Source organism: Pistacia vera, unplaced genomic scaffold (assembly GCF_008641045.1).
Source record: "Pistacia vera cultivar Batoury unplaced genomic scaffold, PisVer_v2 Contig1326, whole genome shotgun sequence".
NCBI classification, from domain to species: Eukaryota; Viridiplantae; Streptophyta; class Magnoliopsida; order Sapindales; family Anacardiaceae; genus Pistacia; species Pistacia vera.
Window position 1 is genome coordinate 107,899 of NW_022195387.1, and position 20,381 is coordinate 128,279.

The following is a 20,381-nucleotide window of genomic DNA, read 5'->3' on the forward strand; positions in this document are numbered from 1 at the left end:
TATCTCCAAGAACACTTAAATTCATTTTAATCAAAGTATAAGACCGAAATAAAAAGTTATTCATAATGTCTAAAGACCTAAGAATTTATTCATAGACATATGTAAGCTATCCATAGTTTCATAGAAATTTAGATGACAGCTTTATCCAAGAAACTTAGAGAGGTATTAACTATCCTCCTACCATGTGTCAATCTTTCCCTCTGTGTAACAGAGCATAGATGTGTATGTTTAACATTAATGGATTTCATAAGGATAGGAAATATCGATAGTATGAGAAAAGAGAAACACTAGACCTAAAAGCATAGCAAGAAGTTTCTTTGGCTGTGTTCACAAAGATACAACCCAGAGAAGCCACAATACTCTTGTAAGCAAAATGTTAACCTTGAATCATTAGAGATATATCATGCATGACATGGAGAACACTTTATTAAGTAGTCTAAGAGAAGTTGTCTAGTTCAAGAGGCCTAATAAAAGATGTCATTACCTAGCAAGAGTGCATCACCATGTGATAGATATAATTTTTTTTTTTTAAGTTTACATACATAAAAGTACCTTGTTCACACACCACCAAAATGCGAGTAAAACAATAGATATAGCAAATAACATAAAGCCTTCAGTATTGTGTAATTCAAAACTCTATCCTGCTTTGAACTGAATGACGTACCTAAGAGATCATAGAATCAACAGGCTCTGCAAGCTTGTGTCCCTGATGAAAATAATGAAACATAGGAGTTTAGAACTTTTAAAGACAAAAACATATAGCCGTATCCCCAAACCCTAAATTAAGAAAATCAGAAGAAAAAAGATTCAATGCAAGACTAGAGAAAATTAGATAGATGTTCAAATAAACACCCTAGAACAACTTGAAGAAAATATCAATTTCAATGTTATATGATCAAAATTTTAAATACTACTAATATTAGCAAAATAATACAAAATCTACCTCTCCAGAACTATGTGCAACTTTTAAAAAATCGTTTTCCTAAAGGAGATGAGGCCTGAGACTGCTCTTTTCTGCTTGTTCCATGGCGTTGCGGCCCTCTCCCTCGCTTGTTGGAGCTTGCGGATTGTCTCCTACATTCTCTGCATCTTGACGTGGAACTTGATTACTTCCCTATTGAGAGGAGCAATATGTTGGTTTCATGTTGCTATCTTGATGAGTAGATTGTGTCTCTCATTCTCAGAGTCTTCAAGAGCTGCATAAGAAAAAGAAGATGATCATGAGCGTTGTAAACAATTAAGCAACAAACACTATAAAGGAAGAGCACACCTGAGCTGCTTGTCAACCATTTTTTGCAATAGAGTAGCTAGGCCGAGTTTCTTCAAGTTGCCCCAGTTTGCTTCAGGGACACACTTGAAGAGAACACTCAACGGAATACGAAGGTGATCAGGAAACTCCCCGATGGCCCCCTTGACGGTTCACATATCACTTTTTGTTAGGGTCGAAGGCATGCCCCTGAGCATCAGCCTCCCCGTAAGGGCAGGGGAGCACATCCTCTTCTCGTGGGAAGCTGTTATTATAGCCTTCCCCCATTATTCGAATCCCTATTAGCCCCAATTGTTGGCTGGCCTAGGGGTTGACCACTAGAAGGTGTGTCTGGTCCACGCCTAGTCAGACCGTGATGTTCGCGACCTATTGCTTCATCACCCCCGGAAGCACGCTGAGAAGTCTCAGCAACGGGCGACCGAGGAGAAGGTTGAGTCCACATGTCGCTTGAAAGGAAGAAAAACAACGATAGACACAAGTCATCGCTGTAGTTGTGAACTCTATCTGGATGAGGGTTATCTGTAGACAGCTAAAGAAAGACGTGGAGCGTGAGTTAGCCATAACAAACAAAGTTAACATTAATCGTTACGGAAAATAGATGAAAGTATTCTACAAAAATTAAAATATTTAACTAATCAAACATGTCTCTTTTTTTCTATAATTGACATATGATAATAAACCTAAAGCATATAATTATTCCATATATAGTCAGTGAAGAGGCTCTGACAGAGTAATTGTTTCACAATGATGTTGTCCAAAATAGACTAGAATAGTATTTACCAAGTTTTCTACATCTTTAACAACTAACTTCATGACAATCATAAAGATAAAATAACATCAGCAAATTCATCCTTTTTCAAGCATTTTATAGATCAATTAACCATGGAAACTTCTAGCAAGATGGAACAAGTGATAGCAAAAGTTCATGAGATAATTTAAACCACCATTCAACAAACAAGAAGGTCACTTACTATTTATAGATGATTAGCATAAACTAGTATTTAATACTTTCACCCAATAGCTTTCAAATGTTATTTAGGTTGGGATAGGCAGTAACATTATTTTTGCAACTTAGTGAATTCCACAACAATTTTTGCATTGTTATCCAATTTCCAGGATCTATTCTGATCATATTTCCATCCAAAAACCATTTGCAGTGTATTGAACCAGTTACAGAATAAAGAAATGCAATTGATGTTAAAACAGTAAGGTCATGATTAATGGCCTTTAAATCATTTAGATGTTGCTAGTATCTTTTCACTCATTATCTTTACTATCTGAAAATAAGAAATCAGTAGACACACTTAGAATTGAATAAAAACATTTCAGATTTGAGACTGATGAAATTTAGGAATTTTTTCTTTGTTCTTTGTGGTAAAACAGTTAGAATTTCATTGTAAAGAGTGATTCAACTCGTGTACAATGATCCTTGATATGCCAACTTATACCTAGTTAAATCGTCTGTTTCATTTTTTTGATCAGGGACACAAGCTTGCGAAGCCTGTTGATGTCTATAATCTCCTAGATACACCATTTAGTTCAAAGCAAAATAGAGTTTTGAATTACACAATGCTGAGGGCCTTATGTTATTTGCTATGTCCATTGTTTTACTCACATTTTGGTGGTGTGTGAACAAGGTACTTATAAAAAAAAAAAAAAAAAAAGTTATATCTATCACATGGTGATGCACTCTTGCTAGGGAATGACACCTTTTATTAGGCCTCTTGAACTAGACAACTTCTCTTAGATTACTTAATAAAGTATTCTCCATGTCATGCATGATATATATCTAATGATTCAAGGTTAACATTTTGCTTACAAGGGTATTGTGGCTTCTCTGGGTTGTATCTTTGTGGACACAGCCAGAGAAACTGTTTGCTCTGCTTTTAAGTCTAATGTTTCTCTTTACTTATACTATCGATATTTTCTATCCTTATGAAATCTATTAATGTTAAACATACACATCTATGCTCTGTTACACAGAGGGAAAGATTGACACATGGCAAGAAGGTAGTTAATACCTTCTCTGAGCTTCTTGGATAAAGTTTTCATCTAAATTTCTAGAAGTTATGGATAACTTACATATGTCTATGAATAAATTCTTAGGTCTTTAGACATTATGGATAACATTTTATTTCAGTCTTATACTTGGATTAAAATGAATTTAAGTGTTCTTGGAGATAGAAAAACTTTAAAAAATAAAATAAAATAAAAAATACTATTAAATTCTATATCACTTTCCCTGTATGCTTACTTTGTCTGTCAGTTAAAGTTTTTCATCATAAAAAACTGATTTAGCAACAATTCTTTAGTTTTATAATGTTGATACATTGATGAGGGAATTTTTTTTTTTTTCATGTTTTATCATGTTTAATGATTTATTGGTAAGACAACGCATCAATTTCACATTACAATACCATCTTACACATTTATGCATGTGAACATGTTTGTTAAATAACATATATACTTATATTACAATGAGTAAACAACATATTCCCACCCGAGGTTTGGCGAAATCCCAAGTTGGTGCCCCTGGTTGCATTTATTCCAGATTTCCACCCTTAAAGTAACACTGTTAGCATTTTTAGGTTATAGAGGGTGAAATTACCAAAATGCCCTTAACAAATAAATTAATAAATTGTTTTAACCCCTAAATTAGTACAATTATAAAATTTACCATTTTATTTTCAATTTACTTCAACAACACCCTCGGTGACTATGCACTCTCTTGATTTTTGTTCGATTGATAATCCTAGATTATACTATACTTTCTATACTTTTTTGGTAGGATTTTGGATACTTCTTATGTCGTTTTGTGCCTGAATTGCAACTTAAATTCATATATTTTACGTTTCAGGCCAAAACATTCAGTTGGAGCAAAACCAAACCTGAAATCAAGAGAAATTCAAGAATCGAGAAAATTTTGATGCGGAGTGGAAGCACTATGAAGCTTATTCCTATCGAGGATCATGAAGATCAAAGATTTAAGCGAAGAAGCAAGCGGAGGGCAATTTCATAATTTTAGAAAAGATCAGCAAAGTTCGCCGCGGCGAAGATAATTCTCTGTCATTGCAAGCTAGCCTCAAATCAGATGGATCAGCGAGATTTCAACTTGATGTCGCGGCAAAGTTTATTCTTCGGTGCGGCGAAAACTGCAATTCTTCTGTTTTTAAAATGTTGCTTTTTAATTGTATTGTATTAGAATCCTAGGGTTTTGGCCGACTATTTAAGAGAGCCTTAGCTCATTTTGTTGGGGTTCGGATTTTAAGAGAAGAAAAAGGAGAAATTGGAGATTGGAGCATTTTGGGTCTTCATTTAGGGAAGATTTCATCATTTCCTACTGTTTTAGCATGTTGAATTCTTTAATTACAGTTTATTTTACGAAATTCTTTAATTTGAATATGAACTAACCCACTTTTGGGTTAGGGTTTTGACCTAACTTTGATTACAATGGTTTAATCTTTAATAGATGTTGTTTTTAAGTTTTATTGCTTGGATTTTGTATTTATTCTTGTTCTTAATGCAATTGAATGCTGAGTTTTCCTTATTTCAATTAAATGTTGAGCAAGATGAGATTGAGAAGTGATTCATGTTTTAGCCTCTTAGAGTAAATACCATAGATTAATGAACGCTAGAGATAGGTTTGGAGATTTATGAAATCACTTTAGGGTTACTTTTAGCTTAAAAGACTTTAAACTATTAATCTTCATATTGTTGGGTGCGGAAGCTTAATAGGGATAAGTAGGAAAATATAGCCTGAGAAGGTATGTTTTACAACTTAGAGAATTCGATTTATAATCCTTGCATGTGAGTTTAAAAGCAACACCGATAGTAGATTGAATCAGAGTAACTTAGTGAAGTCAAACCCTAACCTCTTTGTCTTGAATTGATATTTTCATAATTAGTTGATATTTTCTTAATTACTTAGAGTTTAATTTACGTTATTGATTTTGTGTTAATTTCTGTTTTTGTCTCCCGCAAATCCAACAATCTTTGTGTTCTTCAACTAGTTACAATCCTAGGAAAATTTAGTACTTAAAACGCAATCCTCGTGGGAACGATATTCTTCTCATCATTTTATTACTTTTTGCGACTAGTGCATTTGCTACACATTGCATGTTGTAAAATCAACGCATCACCGATCCAATTTGTTTTTTATGGCGTTGAACCTCCTGGTCACCCCCATCACCTTCCTCATAGTCCATCGTCCAAAACCCCTTGGTTCCCGACTAATTGGCCCCTCCGATCGTTGAAACCATTAGGTTTAGGGTTTTGCTATTCTTCGTTAGATTTCAACAGTAAAAATCCAATTAGACACCACTACTGCAACCAGCATCTTCAACTCTACAAAACCCATATGTCCCCACCAACCGTTTAGTCGTCGTTCGCTGACCAAGAGGTTCGTGTTTATCGCGTTTTTGGTGAAGTGATGAACGAAAAACGATGAGCTGTCATGGCCGGGAAGGTTAAGGGTTTTGTAGGGTGGGATGCGAGGAGTCAAACAGTAGTGGTGGTTGGGGTTATCGACGTTCAAAACGACCAAAAAAAGCTGCATGTCGCGACTGCTATGGCCACCATCGACAGTCGACGGAATGGTGCACGACCAGCTATATATGGCAAGCCATGCATCGAAAAAGCCATTTCTGGCCATGGAAATTTAAAATAAGAGTCAAAGAAAAATTAGGCTCCGTTTGGTTCACTATTTTGGGAGTTTTTAGAATAGTTTTTTGGTAAAAGTTGAGTTGAATAGTATTCCAAGAAGTTTTTTGTACATTTTTTAATAGCATTTTCTGAAAATATTTAGATTAGTTTTAACCCCCCTAGGTTTTTTAATTTAACTAAACACTTCCAACAATAAAAGTTTATAAATTGACAAAAACACCCTTACCACTCACATTTACTAAATTCTAGCCACCACCGCCGAAAGGTAATTGGAATCTACCGTAATGGTGCATTATTGGCTGGATATGGCCGGTAGTGCACCGATTTGGCCTTTTTCGGCCATATTCACCGTGAATCTTGCAGGAAAAGGCCAAATCTAGGGCCGTTAGATCTGGTCGTCATTGATGGCCAAGATATGGTCGTCGTCAATAGCCAGATCTGGTGACTGTAAGAGTTAGTGAGTGTAGTATTACTGTAGCACCAAAATATTTTGTGTTATCAGGTCATTCCACAAAATTTGTTACACATATATTATTTCTTTAAATTAAAAAATACACAAATATACATGCGCATATACAAGTGTAAACATATGTAAATACATAAGTTGAACTCAAACAAATAATAGACATTAGCCAATTCATATACCCAAAATATTGATGCACTTCTAAACCAACCAACAAACTATGCCACAATTTGTTCTAGATCTATCAAGAACTCCTTCAATATATAGTTCACACACTCAGATCTAACTTCATTAATATCTTTTTTAGTGTAACTCTTTTTTTTTCCTACTCTCAATGTTTGTTAACTTCATTAATATCTTTTTTAGTGTAACTCTTTTTTTTTTTTCCTACTCTCAATTTTTGTTGATTGAGCAATGTCATCATCGTGTGATTAACATATATCATAGTCGCAATAAAAATAAATCAAATAAAATATATAATTTAAATTATATAATGAAAGATAATAATAAAAAATACATATTTTATGTTTTATAATAAATTTTCAACCCAGGGACCCTAAAATCCAAATTGTACACAAGCTAATTCAGTGTTGTTAATGACCACTTTTGTTAAGGAGGCCAAACACTACAATCAACACCCAAATTAAAGTACAAAGCTAGAACTTAAGTTTTAAAGCTTCACTTGAGGCCCGAATTACTACTCATTAGGACCTCAAATAAAGCACATGACATCCAGGTAAGCCTATTACATTCTCCGAATGTAAGCCTAATGTAGTTTAAAAGGTAAGCCCATGACATTCTCTGAAAGTAAACCCAAGGCGTTTTCATAGATAAGCTCATAACACTCTCACATATAAACTCATGACAATCTCATGGATAAGCCTATGGTGCCTTTTTTACAAAGCTTGTAGCATTCTCTAAAGGGTTAGTGGTCAAGGAGGTTTGCTCCCTTCCTTGAGTTCTTAGGTTCAAAACTTGGGGCTACCTACCACAATAATACTGTGGTTTATCTAGTCATTTAGGCTCATAGGTTGTTCAATGGACTCCGAGGATTAGTTGAGGTGCACGTAAGCTGGCTCGGACAACCTACTTAAAAGAGAGAGAGAGAGAGAAAGAGAGAGAGAGAATCGAAGGCACTCTAAATGTTAAGCCCATGACATTCTCCGAATGTAAGCCTAAGACACTCTAAAATATAAGCTCATGACATTCTCTAAATGTAAGTCCAAAGCACTCTATAAAGGAAGCTCATGACATTCTTTGAAAGTAAGCTCAAAGCAATCTAAAAGGTATGCCCCCAACTTTTTGGGCTTGTAGGGTGTTCAATAGACCTCATGGATTAGTTGAGATGCACACAAGCTGACCCAAAAGATAAGCCCATGACATTCTCCAAATGTAAGCCCAAGACACTCTAAAATATAAGCTCTTAACATTCTCTAAATGTAATCTCAAAGCACTCTAAAAAGGAAGCTCATGACATTCTCTGAAAGTGAGCTCGAAGCACTCTAAAAGGTACACCCCCAACTTTTTGGGCTTGTAGGGTGTTTAATGGACCCTATGAATTAGTTGAGGTGCACACAAGTCGGCCCAGACATCTCGCTTACAAAAAAAAAAAAATGAGAATCGAAGGCACTCTAAAAGATTAGCCCAAGACACTTTAAAATATATTCTCATGACATTTCGCTTATTGTAAGCTCAAAACACAACTTTCTCTAAATGTAAGCATAAGGCATTCTCATATATCATACACTCTTACATATAAGCTCACAAGCCTCTCATAGATAAACCCATGGTATTGTTTACTATCAACGATGACACATGTTATAAAGCCCATCAAACAACAACACCTATTGTCCTAAGATATTATATCAATAAAACTACACTTACAAAATTTAAGGCACTCCAACATATAAGTCTAATATGTAGTAAGTAGGCACTTTTATTCTTTTGCTTTTATGTTTAGTCCATATTCTATAGTATATGGTTTGTTCTTTTAGGAGAGTAAACGACTTTTTCCCACCCAAGGTTTGGCCTAATGACACTTTCTCACCCAAAAAGTTTCAAAATACAACTTTACTACCCATGTTAAAATCTATTCATCAAGTTTAACTGAAGAAGGATATATAGTAAATTCAAAAACAATAAAGGGGTAATTATTTCATTTTAAAACCTATATATAAACTTAGAAAAGAAAAAAAGAACCCTAATTTGAACCCTTTTACTTTCTTCCCCACCTGCACTTGCCATCGACTTCACTCCCAACTGTTGTCGACCACCACCCGTTGCCACCAATCATTTGCACGTCCCAACTCAGCAACACCATCCACCTCACCACCTACACTCCCAACTCATCTCCACCGTTGATTTCACTCCTAACTCGCCACCACCAACCGCCTCATCACCTGTACTTGCTGCCTCAAACAGATTGACTGGAGTTTTGTGGGGTTGATTGATGGATGTCTGAGTTGATTTTTTTTTTTTTTTTTTGTAGATTGTGTTGTGTTTTGATTGATTTTTGGAGTGTGATTTGTTTTTGAGTTTGTGTTTAGATTGAGAAGGCCCGATAGCCACCCACCAATGCCAACCACCACCCACACCTCTCCCACTACTACCTGCCCCTCACCTATTTGATTTTTTTCCCAACCAGTTTCTGCCTCACTGCTTGCACCAATTCGACAGTTATGGAGATGTTGGTGTTGGTTTGGTCAATAGAAAGAGAGACAGTTTTCCACCATTGGGAGACAGAGGGATAAGGGAGGGCTTAGCGGTGGTTTCGGTTATGGTTGATAGGGGGTGGTGGAAGAGATGGAAGAAAAGAGAAGAATAAGAGAGAATGGTATTTTCGTCTTTACATTGTTTATATAATCTCAGAGAACAGATTTTCCAAATGGAACATAATGATGGGTCGGAAAAATGCTATTTTAAAACTTGACAGGTGGGAAAAGTGTTAGTTTGAAACTTGACAAGTGGGAAAGTGTCATTAGGCCAAATTGATAAGAGCGTAATTTATATATTTTTTATTCCTTCCATATTATGTTTTTGTTATGTTTTATGCCTAGTTGAGTTGATTAGAGTCTATTTTGTGAGTTTGGCATATTTAGATAGACTTTATGAAATAAGTGAGAAAAGATTAGGAAATTCTAGATTTTTGTTATTCTGACTAGTACTGCGTTTTTCAGGTTTTTCATGGAGTCAGATTTCTCGATTGCAAAGTGTTCTTCAAAAAAAGTAAATTAGACGAATCAAGCTTTTCAGGAAGGCATTATGGGTGAGAATCCGAGTTAGTTTGGGACATCATTAGTTGTTGCAAAATTGGACCTGGAATCCTACTCGCAGAAGGATTCCTAGCTAAGTGTTAAGTCTTCGAATGGGCCTAACTGGAGTTTTAGATATTGAAATTAGGTGATTCAAAAGCCCAGAATCATCTACACATCTGGGACTACAATTTTTGTGAAGTGGCCAAGCCCAGAAAAGTTCTTTTACATTGCGAGAATCCTGGTGCAAGCTGGAGATGAATTTTGTTGTCCATATCTGATAAAATTTTGACAATTTTGGAAGTCTATCTTTTAGGAAAGATCTAGGAAAGTAATTTCCATGATTCCTGGGGTAGAATTAAGGAAAACACATGTTATTTATTTAGGAGTTGTTAGGTAAAAGAAGAGAGAACAGCAGTAGAGTTTAGTTTTTAGTTTTTTTTACTTTGGACGTCAAGATGTGTGGCTGATCTTTCTTCTTCAGTTCAAGGGGATTTTGAAGCCTAAATTCATGTCATTGGTGTAACTTAACTTCAGTAACATTGTTCTCAATCTCGTTTTTATTGGAATTGTTTATGTTATTCTGTTTTAATTGTTTATAATTTTCTGTTTGGGTGATTTAGTAATGGCCTGCTGAATTGTTTAATCGGAATTTTATCTGTTAGAATTAGGAATTGTGATACGTAATTGTCCTATTTCTATTCAATGATTAACACATGGTGATAGATGATTACGGACAAGTTTTCAGTCTGTCACCTTGAATAACATAACCTAAGTTAAATAATCTGATCTTGCGTGATTGTTGCTTGGATTGATCTATTTTCCTAATTCTTAAGGCTGCCATTGAATTAAACTTAGAGAGCTTATTCTAGGTTGTTCAAGGGTTAGGATCTAGTTGAAGAGCTTATTTCAGTAGTGACAATTAAGGGAAAATTCGGGTAACAGAGCTTGTTGTTTCCTAGGGTCAATAATTCCATAATAACGAGATAGAATGATGTTACGGTTAGTTCGTGTCCAATGCATGTTTAGGTGGATCTTGAACCGAGAACTAGGTGTTTTTAATCTGATATTTTCTACCATTGGAGATTTATTCATTTCACTTTAGATTGCATTGTCTACAACCCCTTTCATTATTTTGTTGTCATGTTTACTGTTTAGGATTTTATTTTATTTTTCTGTTGTTTTAGTTGTGGTTATTGGTTAGAACATAGGATTTAATCGAATCATTCCCTGTGGGATCGACCCTTGCTCACCCTGTATGCAATTTAGTAGTTAGGTTAGTAAGGTCAATTAATTTGATGCATTCGGCACGCTACCACAAACCTTGGGTGGGAAAAAGTAATTACTCTTTAAATGTGTTTGGATCATATAATGTTTTATTATGGGGGATGTTATATTAATGGAAATGTGTTTGATTGGTTTGAATAATTTGGTGAGTATGTTATATTTATATGTTTGACTGAGAGGATAAAGGGGTAGGTTTGTTATATGGAAAATGATACAGTCACCGAAAAAGGGATACCGAATTCATGCACCAATAGACGTGGCACCATCATAGGACCGTTTATTAATTATGAATTTTGTTTTTAAAAAAAGCGGATGGTGCCATGTCTGTTCGGTGCATGAATTCTATATACTTTTTCGATAACTGTAGCATTGTTCTTGTTATATAGATTACTAAATTGCCCTCCTTTTTAAATATCAATAAAATATTATTTTTATTATTATTTTTTGAACCATCTCTTTCAACCCCTTACATTTGAAATTTTGCTAAAACACCCCAGCCATATAAAACTTTAATTTGTAGTAAAATCACCCCCACCCACCCCAAGCCACTATCGATAGCTAGCCACCACCGCCGGCTGCCATCGACAGTCAACAGAATGGCTCACGACCAACGTGCGTCAGAAAAGTCATTTCAGGTCATGGATCACAAATCCATGGTTGTTTCACACCCACATCTTTGGCCGTGAAACAACCAGATTTGGTCGTTTTCAGCCATGGATCGTAGATCCATGGTAAAAAATGGCCTTATTGGCGTATGACCAGCCAAATCATGTCGGTCGTGCGCCATTACGCCGACTATCACCGACGGCCGACAGTGGCCTTAGGGGGGTTGGGGGTATTTTGTTAACTTTTAAACTTTTTGAGGGTGGGGTGTGTTAGCTAATTTCTCAAATGTAGGGGGGTTGGATAACTGTTATATGGTAGACATTTGAGCGTAATTGTGTCCGAAATGGTATTTAATTAAGGGAAAAATAGATATAAAAATCATATTACTTCGATAATCTTTTAATAACAGCCAGTGGGGAGGGTATCTACTATCTAATTACCCCCTACATTACCAACAGTAAACACCATTTGCAATAAAAGATACCCGTGATATTTTATTACTTGCAAGCCAAACAACGAAATCTTGAAAAATAAAAGAAGATTACCCCCATTATCTTATATGACCCCGATCCAAACGTACCCTTTCTAGGACAACATGTACTAGGGAGTAGGGCTACAAACGAACCAATTTGTTCATGAACAGTTCAATGTTCATTCGATAACAACTCGATTCGGCTCGATAACAAACAGTTTGAGTTCGAGTTCATTCGACAAGGTGTTCAATTCGAGTTCAAACAAGGAGTGTTCATTCAATTATGTTCACGAACATAATTCTGTTTGAATGATTCGTCCGTTTGTGAACACTCCTCCGTTCGATTGTTCGTTTGTTTATGTTCGAAAACATAGTATACATTATTATATATATTTATATGGTGCTAAGTACCAATGATTTTCTATGGCTTAGTGTTAAAAATGCAATTCTTTTTATTCCTTAGTTCGAGATGCATTAATATCATATTTATATTTTTCATTTTTTTTCTTTCTTATACTATGTTTGGTTCCGTTTGGATGAATTTTTTTTTAAGGTAATCAATAGTAAAACATTGTGATGCTTTATATATATACAAAAATGTGGGCTAACCAACTAACCTGGCCAACCCACATTTTTAAACAAAAATCAAAAAACCCTATTCTAATTTCTCTTTTGTGATAAACTCTAGAGGCGCAATTTTGCTCAGCCCTAATTTTCCCTTTTGCACCAGACTCCAGAGGCCAAGAGAGTCGGAGACTCGTTGCGTTGCTGTGACTTCTAGATCAAATTGAGAAGTGTGACTTCTTGTGCCAACTAAGGTGCTACGCTTGTGCGTTTTCAACATCCATTGCTTTTGAAAGGTATTAAATGTTATTTCGAAATCATATTGTAATAGTTTTCCAATTCTTGCATTATCATCAGCTTTAAGTGTTAAAAATGAAATCATATTATAGTGGTTTTCCAATTCTTGCATTATCATCATTAAAATAGGGCATTAGAAATTGTTGTATATTTGTTTCTTAGAGCAAGAATTAGAAAGTTGATATATATTTTTTATTCATCAAGTTATTCGAACAAGTATTTAAAAATTATTCGAACGATTTCGAACAGTTCGTTTTGTTATTCGAACGATTTCAAACAGTTCATTTTGTTAATCGAACAATTTTAAACAGTAATTTTGCATCTCTACCAGGGAGACATGAAATTTGGAACCTTAGCAGATTCCCACCCTGCCATTGTTTCTATACCTTACTCAAATCAAATCTCAAAAATGAAATATAATACAGTGAAAATAAACGGTTTTTCTTTGCATTTTACCTCAATTTTTGTATCAGGAAATAAAAACACCTCTGAGAGAGAGTAAATATAACCCAACATCTGATAAATGACGTTGAAAGCAACGATGTCTTGCTAACAATAAGAATACATTCCCAAAGATCAAGAGATGGGTCTTACCCTTCATTTGTTAAGGCGTGATTATAATCACCGTACAAAACTTGACTTACCCTCGTATCAGCCACTGTCTTGTTTCCAAGAAAAATATGAATAGCAGCAGCATGTTCCAACTTCCAGATTGTAAAACACGATGTCTCCAGTTTATAGGATGTGATGCAAGTTGTTTAGACCTAAGCTTCTAACTTATTATGAAAACATGAACTGAATATAACCCTGAGCTGCAGAAGCCACTCTAAGTCTCAGTATCGAAAAGAATGTTGAATGATGCAACAAAACCATTTGCAAAATAATAATAATAGATTTCAAGGAAACATAAGAGTAGCATTCAAATTGACAGCTTTTGCCTAAATCTTGAAATTGACCATGAGAGATTGAATCCATTAAATTCAATGCAAGAAGCCACTCTCTGAGTCTTTGCCTAAATCAGCCCAAGCCTACCACATCTGCCAATAGTTCAAGACTAAGAACCGAAAACATGTGCAACTGAAAAACTCTACTATTTTCAAGTATACTGCAGGGTGCTAAAACATAAATCTGAATCCATGATTATCAACAAACAATGGCATTGTCAGAAACATTTTGAAATTAGAACCAAAAATTTAAAACAGTGCTAATGAAGATACACCATCATAACTCCTCTTGAACTGAATTTATATTTTGAGGAACCCTCATAATTCAAACATGAAAAATTATTACTATTTTACAAGCATTTCATTACCAAAAATACAAAAATTGAAGTTAAAATTATTTCACAGCAAAAATTACCTGGTATGAAAAATTATTTCAATCTATGCCAACAAGCTCCCAATTAAACCCAAAGGTGACTCATGAAAACAACTATCCCAAACAAATGAACAATCAATGCTGAAACTTGCCCCAGGCAGTTAAAATAAAAACTACACTCTTTGTAATAAACACCATTTTCTTTTCCACACAGCTGAATCAATTAAAATTTTGCCATATGAAGTTGAACCATTCACTCAAATAGTCCACTTTTCTGAACTCTCACAGTAGATTACCACTGTTGTTAAAATGGCATAGCTTCAGAATTGAGATAACAAAACTCGCTAAAAAGTATTCAGCAACTAAAAGAAATTGTTGATATTAGCTCGATACCAGCCTCTGGACAATTCTTGCTCACCTAATAATGCTACAATTCATCACTACACATCTACACTCTAGCTACACAGAGAATCTACTCGCAAGGGTCACCACTCCTACATTGAAAACTTAATCCAATTAACAGATAACATTCTACTGATTCTTTCCTTCAATCTTTCAAGGAATAAAATCTCCTCTAAAGTACTTTTCAAAACCTCAAACTCTTTAACCCCCAAACGTAGTTGAGCTTCTCAACTAGCATTACACCTTCAGCAGACTTAACAATCTTAAGCTCTAAACTTCATTGGTTTTGATGCCTAACAAGTTCCAATCACAAACGAAGACAATGATAGTAAGCATGTACCAAATCAAGATTCACTGCATCTTCCACTGCATACAAGCATGCCAACCAGAGAGAGTACAAACATCCAAAATTAAAAATATCAATTAAGGCCTAAATATAAACAGAAATCCAAATATGCTTATTCTTACTAGAACCAGAAACTAAACAAGTGGTTAGAAATTTTGTGTGGCTAGAACTTTCAAAACAGGGAAATTCCAAAGGCATAAGCATCTGAGTAAGGAATCATTATTTCAGAGAAAAGTCCTCAGCTAGAAATGGAAAATTCTTACAACTATGATAGACTGGCTAACTTATAAACTCAATATTCTCCTGTCAATCAGAATATGCTTCAAAGTTGAAACAATCTTTTCAAACCCTGTCAACCACGAAAAGACAATGTTTCACTGAACCAACGCCAAAGTTTAGTAAAACTTTCCCTGGGAATCAACATTCCCTAGCATATTTATAAAAGTTCACCAGTGAGACCAATAGTCCACTGCACCAACCAAAATCAGGTAAAACCACACGGTAGCCAACTAAGTTGACAACTTGACATGTCACCTGCTCTAGAAAACAGTTTGATCGTGCTAAGTAGATAATTTGCAGCTTCGGAAATAAAAACAATTGCTAGTATTGGCCAGATATCCAATCATTTCAGGGTTGTTTGCCTGTCATACTAAAATTACTCAAACTATAAATAGGGTAATTTTCCACATTACTAAAATTATATTTTGGCAAATTCAAAGTAGAAGTTACCCAAGAATTCCTGGTCCTTAAAAGTAGTTACTAAATAAACAACTGCCTAGTACAAAATTTATCGACAATAATAATAAGAAGAAGAAATATACAGACATTTGAGTACAAAACAACAAGAGCATCCCGCCATAGTTTATAATAAATATCCAACAAAAGCAAAGAAAAATTAAGTCTTTCTTCTTTTCACATGTCTTTAATTTGACAACATTTACAAAGCAAGCCCTACCTAAATAACCAGTGAAAGACCATCAGTTCCTAATCCAACGACTGGTAATTAAATATTTAAATAACTTCTTGGCAAAGATAAATTTACAGAAATGACAAAAAAAAATTGTAACGAATAGAACCCTAAACTCCTAAGAACAATACGGATACTATTTGATTTTTTTTTTTTTTTTTTTTTTTTTTTAATACCTTAAAGGCCTCTCCCTGTAGGACTAGGAAAACGGCACCGTCGGTGAAAGCGGAAATTTAACTGACCAGACGTGGGTGAAAGCAAACGGCTAGGAGAAAAAGGGTAAGGTGACCGCGGTGAATTCAAGCAACCGAATGCAACGGTGAAGTTGGCAGTTGAAACTGTGGCTGTGTTGCGCTGTCGGCGGGGGAATGATCCCCTGCGTGAGAAGTATCAGTTAAGTTGTTCCATCGGGGCGAACATAACGGAGCCAGAGGGAGAGATCCCGAGAATTGCGGCTTGGGTTCGGATCGGCTGTCGAGATCGAGTTCTTTAGGTACCGCATGTAGGCCGTAACGGGAGATTCAGCCGCTGCGTGCACCGCCGGAAAAGGCGGGAGAGGCGATAAAGGAGCCGTGACCGTGGGATGAAGTTGTTTATTGCTGGTTGCAGTGGGGTTGGGTGGTGGAATGGAGGAGGGGCGCATGGTAGCATAGGAGGGGGGGTTGCTAACGTGCACAAGGGGTGGGGGACGGATGCGCTGGAGACGAGAAATGGGAGGCTAGGTTGGTGTATAGGCGGAGGAGTTGAAAAGCGCTCGTGAGTGGAGAGCGGTGAGTTTCTGGACCACATCTCTGAAATCGTTCTTGTTGATATTGTAGACCGGTGGTTGATGCTGATGTTGATGCTGAAGATTCTGCTGATGCTGGGGTTGAGGAGGTTGATTTTGATTCTGGTCAAAAGTGGATCGTTCTTGACGATGGGATTGTAGTGTAATAGCGGCGTTGGTGGTGGTGTTTGTGTTGGGTTTAGAGATCTTGTGAGAAAGCTTATTAAGTGCTTGAGATAATGATCTCTGTTGTTGGTAATGGAGCTGCTAAAGTTACTAGTGGTGGTGGTAGAGTCACCTGAAGAATGACAGATTTTATCCATTACAAAACAGAAAAAAACTCTTCTCACTTTATCTTTAAAACGTAATAATCTAAATATCTGATATGATGTGTACAGCAGCAGCTATGTTAATGGCGGACTGAACTAAAGGGGTGGGTAGTAGGGACAGAGGGAGAGGAAGAGGGAGAGGGAGTAAATAAATAGATAGATAGATATAGAAATGTGTTAATTGATAAATTAATTAATTTGAGTTAATAGTACAATAGTATCTGGAGAGAGCAGGAGAAAAAGGTGGAAAAGAAGGAATATGTCTGTTTTATTTGTTTGATTTACGAGGGTAAAAAAGAAGAGACATGACCGTAGAAGAAGGCCCACACTCGCTATCTCAACTCCTCAAGCTTTTGTGCTTATCTACCAAAGTGGGGCTGCTGCGTTACTCAGTGAGTAACGTGGTGTTACGTCAACATTGCTTTGTCCGTTTCGTGACTGCGGGTCACGGGCCAACTTCTCTTTCTGTTTTTTTATTATTTATAATTTAAAATATGGTATTTTTCCTTTTGATATTTGACGATTACAAGGTGAGTAATTACGGATGGGTGGTTTGAGGTCTCTTTAATGGTGATGTGTATTTCCAACCCATGTAATAATTATTGTGTGTTGGAGTATTATATGGCCGTCAAATTGCGTTACTTCATAATAATGTGAATGAGTTGGGGGCTCTTTAGACAGTAGACAAGGCTGCAAAATGCTTTTTCTTTTTTCCAAATTAACCACAATATCCATGCTAAATAAACTCAAATAAAGTCTATTTCAGTCAAAATTTTTGAAAAAAAAAAAGGCTGTGGCTGTGGTTGAGGATGAGCATGACAAGAATCTATGTAGCAATTATCACACCACCACTTCCATCCCAAATTGTTTGTTGATAAAGGAAGCAAGATTGCAAGTCCCGTGTTCTTTTAGTGCGCATGTTATGCATACTCCTTGATTTTCACAAGCTCGCTACTTGCATATTATTTAACTTAATCAATTAAATTCAATTAAGTTTTAGTTTTTTTGTTGGTTAATTTCTGGGATCAAACATTTTTGCTTTTTTTTTTTTTTTTTTTTTTTGTGGTAGGGCTTGGGATGATAAGGCAAGAAAATTAGTAAAAATCTGAATTGAAAAAGTCATTTACATAAAATAATATTTGTATGTTCTTTAAGTCTTTAACCAACTATTAAAGGGTTGGCATGGAATGAAAGCAAGCTTAGAACATCGTTTTCCAAATATGGTTTGACTAATTCTAATCTCTTCACGGGCCATTCTTTTACAAAACGGTCTTTCACTAGGCCCCATCAACAATGCACAAACCATTTTAAGATTATCATTATTATTGCTTGTAATTTTCTTTGAGATTGAAAATTGTTGAGAGAAATTTCAGATGGACTTCTTATGGCAAAACTAAAACTATTGGGTTCAAACTTGCAGTTAATTGGCTGTTGCTTTCTGGTAGGTGACCAATATAACATGTTTTTTTTTCTATTATCATTGTTTACGTCCCTTCAATATTAATATACAGTCAAACATTAATTTTTAACTTAAACAAATTAAATTCGCTCATAAAAAAAAAAAAAATTAATGAATTTACATCTGACAATAATCAGCATGAAATCTACTGCGCCTGATTTGGTATATAACTAGTATTCTCACCAGTTTGAGTTAATCAAGTCAATCAAATTAAGTTTATATATATTAAATATATAGAAAAAATTTGGTAAATATTGAATGTTAATATCTGGCTTAACTTCCAGGTTAGAACAACAAAAGATAATGTTATAAACTATAAAGACTATTTTTGCAAGGCTGACATGAGCAAGTATGGGGCTTCTATTTCTACATGGATATGGAGTCTAAGAGAAGCCGGTGAGCCCAACAGGCTTGGCATCTAGCTAAGCCCAGGAAGGTAGCTCCAAATCCAATTATGCATGTTTTCAAGTCGGATTTAAGGTTGGTTTTAATGGTGGGCAAGGATCGGGCTCAATCGGTTTCAGGTCTAGGCCCAGTCGTTCTCGAGACTGGTCCTAGGCCCATGAAATTTTCCAGGTTCCAGACCAGTCATGAGCCCATAGGACCGGTCCCAGATAGGGGTGTCAACCGAGCTAAGCCGCTCACGAGTCGGCTCGGCTCATTAAATACTAAAACTTGGCTCGATTATAATCGAGCGAGCTAGCTCCAACAAGACTCGAATTAGGTACCAAGCCGAGTTTGAGTCTACCCTGGCTCGACTTGATTCGGCTCGCAAGTCAATAGTGGCTCATTTAGGGTTTTTCTACGAAAAATAAAAGTTTTAGGTCTGTTTATAATTTGACATGTAAAAGTTTTAAAATGTTGCAAATTAACCCAAATTCCAATTAAAGTTTTAGGGATTTTTTAATTTGTTGTGTAATACATTGTTGATGTGTTGATTTGGGTGTGATTTATGTTGATTTTGATGTGATTTATGTTGATTTTGATGCAAATTTACCAAACATTGGATTTGATTTGTATAAAACAAGGTATGCAGTTTATATTAAAAATGGGTCAAAAGAACCGTAATCGAGCCAATTTGAGCTCAAGTTAATCGAGTCATAATTGAGCTTTCGAGTCGAGTCACGAGCCAGCTGGATTATAAACGAGTCGAGTCAGGAGTCAAATTTTCCTAACTTGATTGACTCGTGACCCGGCTCGAACTCGTTTAATGCTTAATCGAGTCAGACTTGTTTAGGGTGATACTCGGCTCGACTCGGCTCATTTACAGCCTTGTCTCAAAGCCTAGAAAATTTCAATATGCCCCACTAATATGTAAAACTTTAGTTTAGCCCTTATATTCATTTATATTTTATAAAATAGAGGGTTTTGGATATTTACCAGGGGCTTAAAAAAATTGGGCAGAAGGGTTTGGGACTGGGTCAGGCCCAGGTCTTGGAGGAGGCACCAAACCTAGGTCGGGCCCTCCTTTATGAGCCTGGTCCGGTTTTGGGGCCGATCCTAGGCCCGGTTTTTTGGGTGGGTTTTTTTGGTCTGGGCCCAAATTCTCACCTCAAGCTGGTTTGTTGGATTTCATAATCCGTTTCAAACAGCCAAGATAACATTCTTCATATTATTGAACTTACAAGTGCTAGAATTCACGGTGTAATTTGATTTCTATATTATCAGGTTTGTTATTTCATATAACTACTCCTTATCTAAATATCAAACGAGATTTCATATTATTATTAATGTAAACAACCCTAATGTAATGTTCTAACAAACCTTTTATTTAAAAAATATTAATGGGTCCCAATCCATGAAACAACCATATAATTGAGTGATTGTTTTATATTTTTGTATAATAATTGAGTAATTTTTTTTGTGATTTTGTATAATAATGAAAAATATAAGATCTTGCGGAGTGAAAAATACTCTTCAAATCTT

The 20,381-nt window shown here is 35.7% G+C and overlaps 1 pseudogene; it reads right to left on the minus strand.

Annotated features, from left to right (window-relative positions):
* Positions 1–16,100: 16,100 nt before the first annotated feature.
* LOC116122226 lies at positions 16,101–17,044 on the minus strand (annotated as a pseudogene).
* Positions 17,045–20,381: the final 3,337 nt, after the last annotated feature.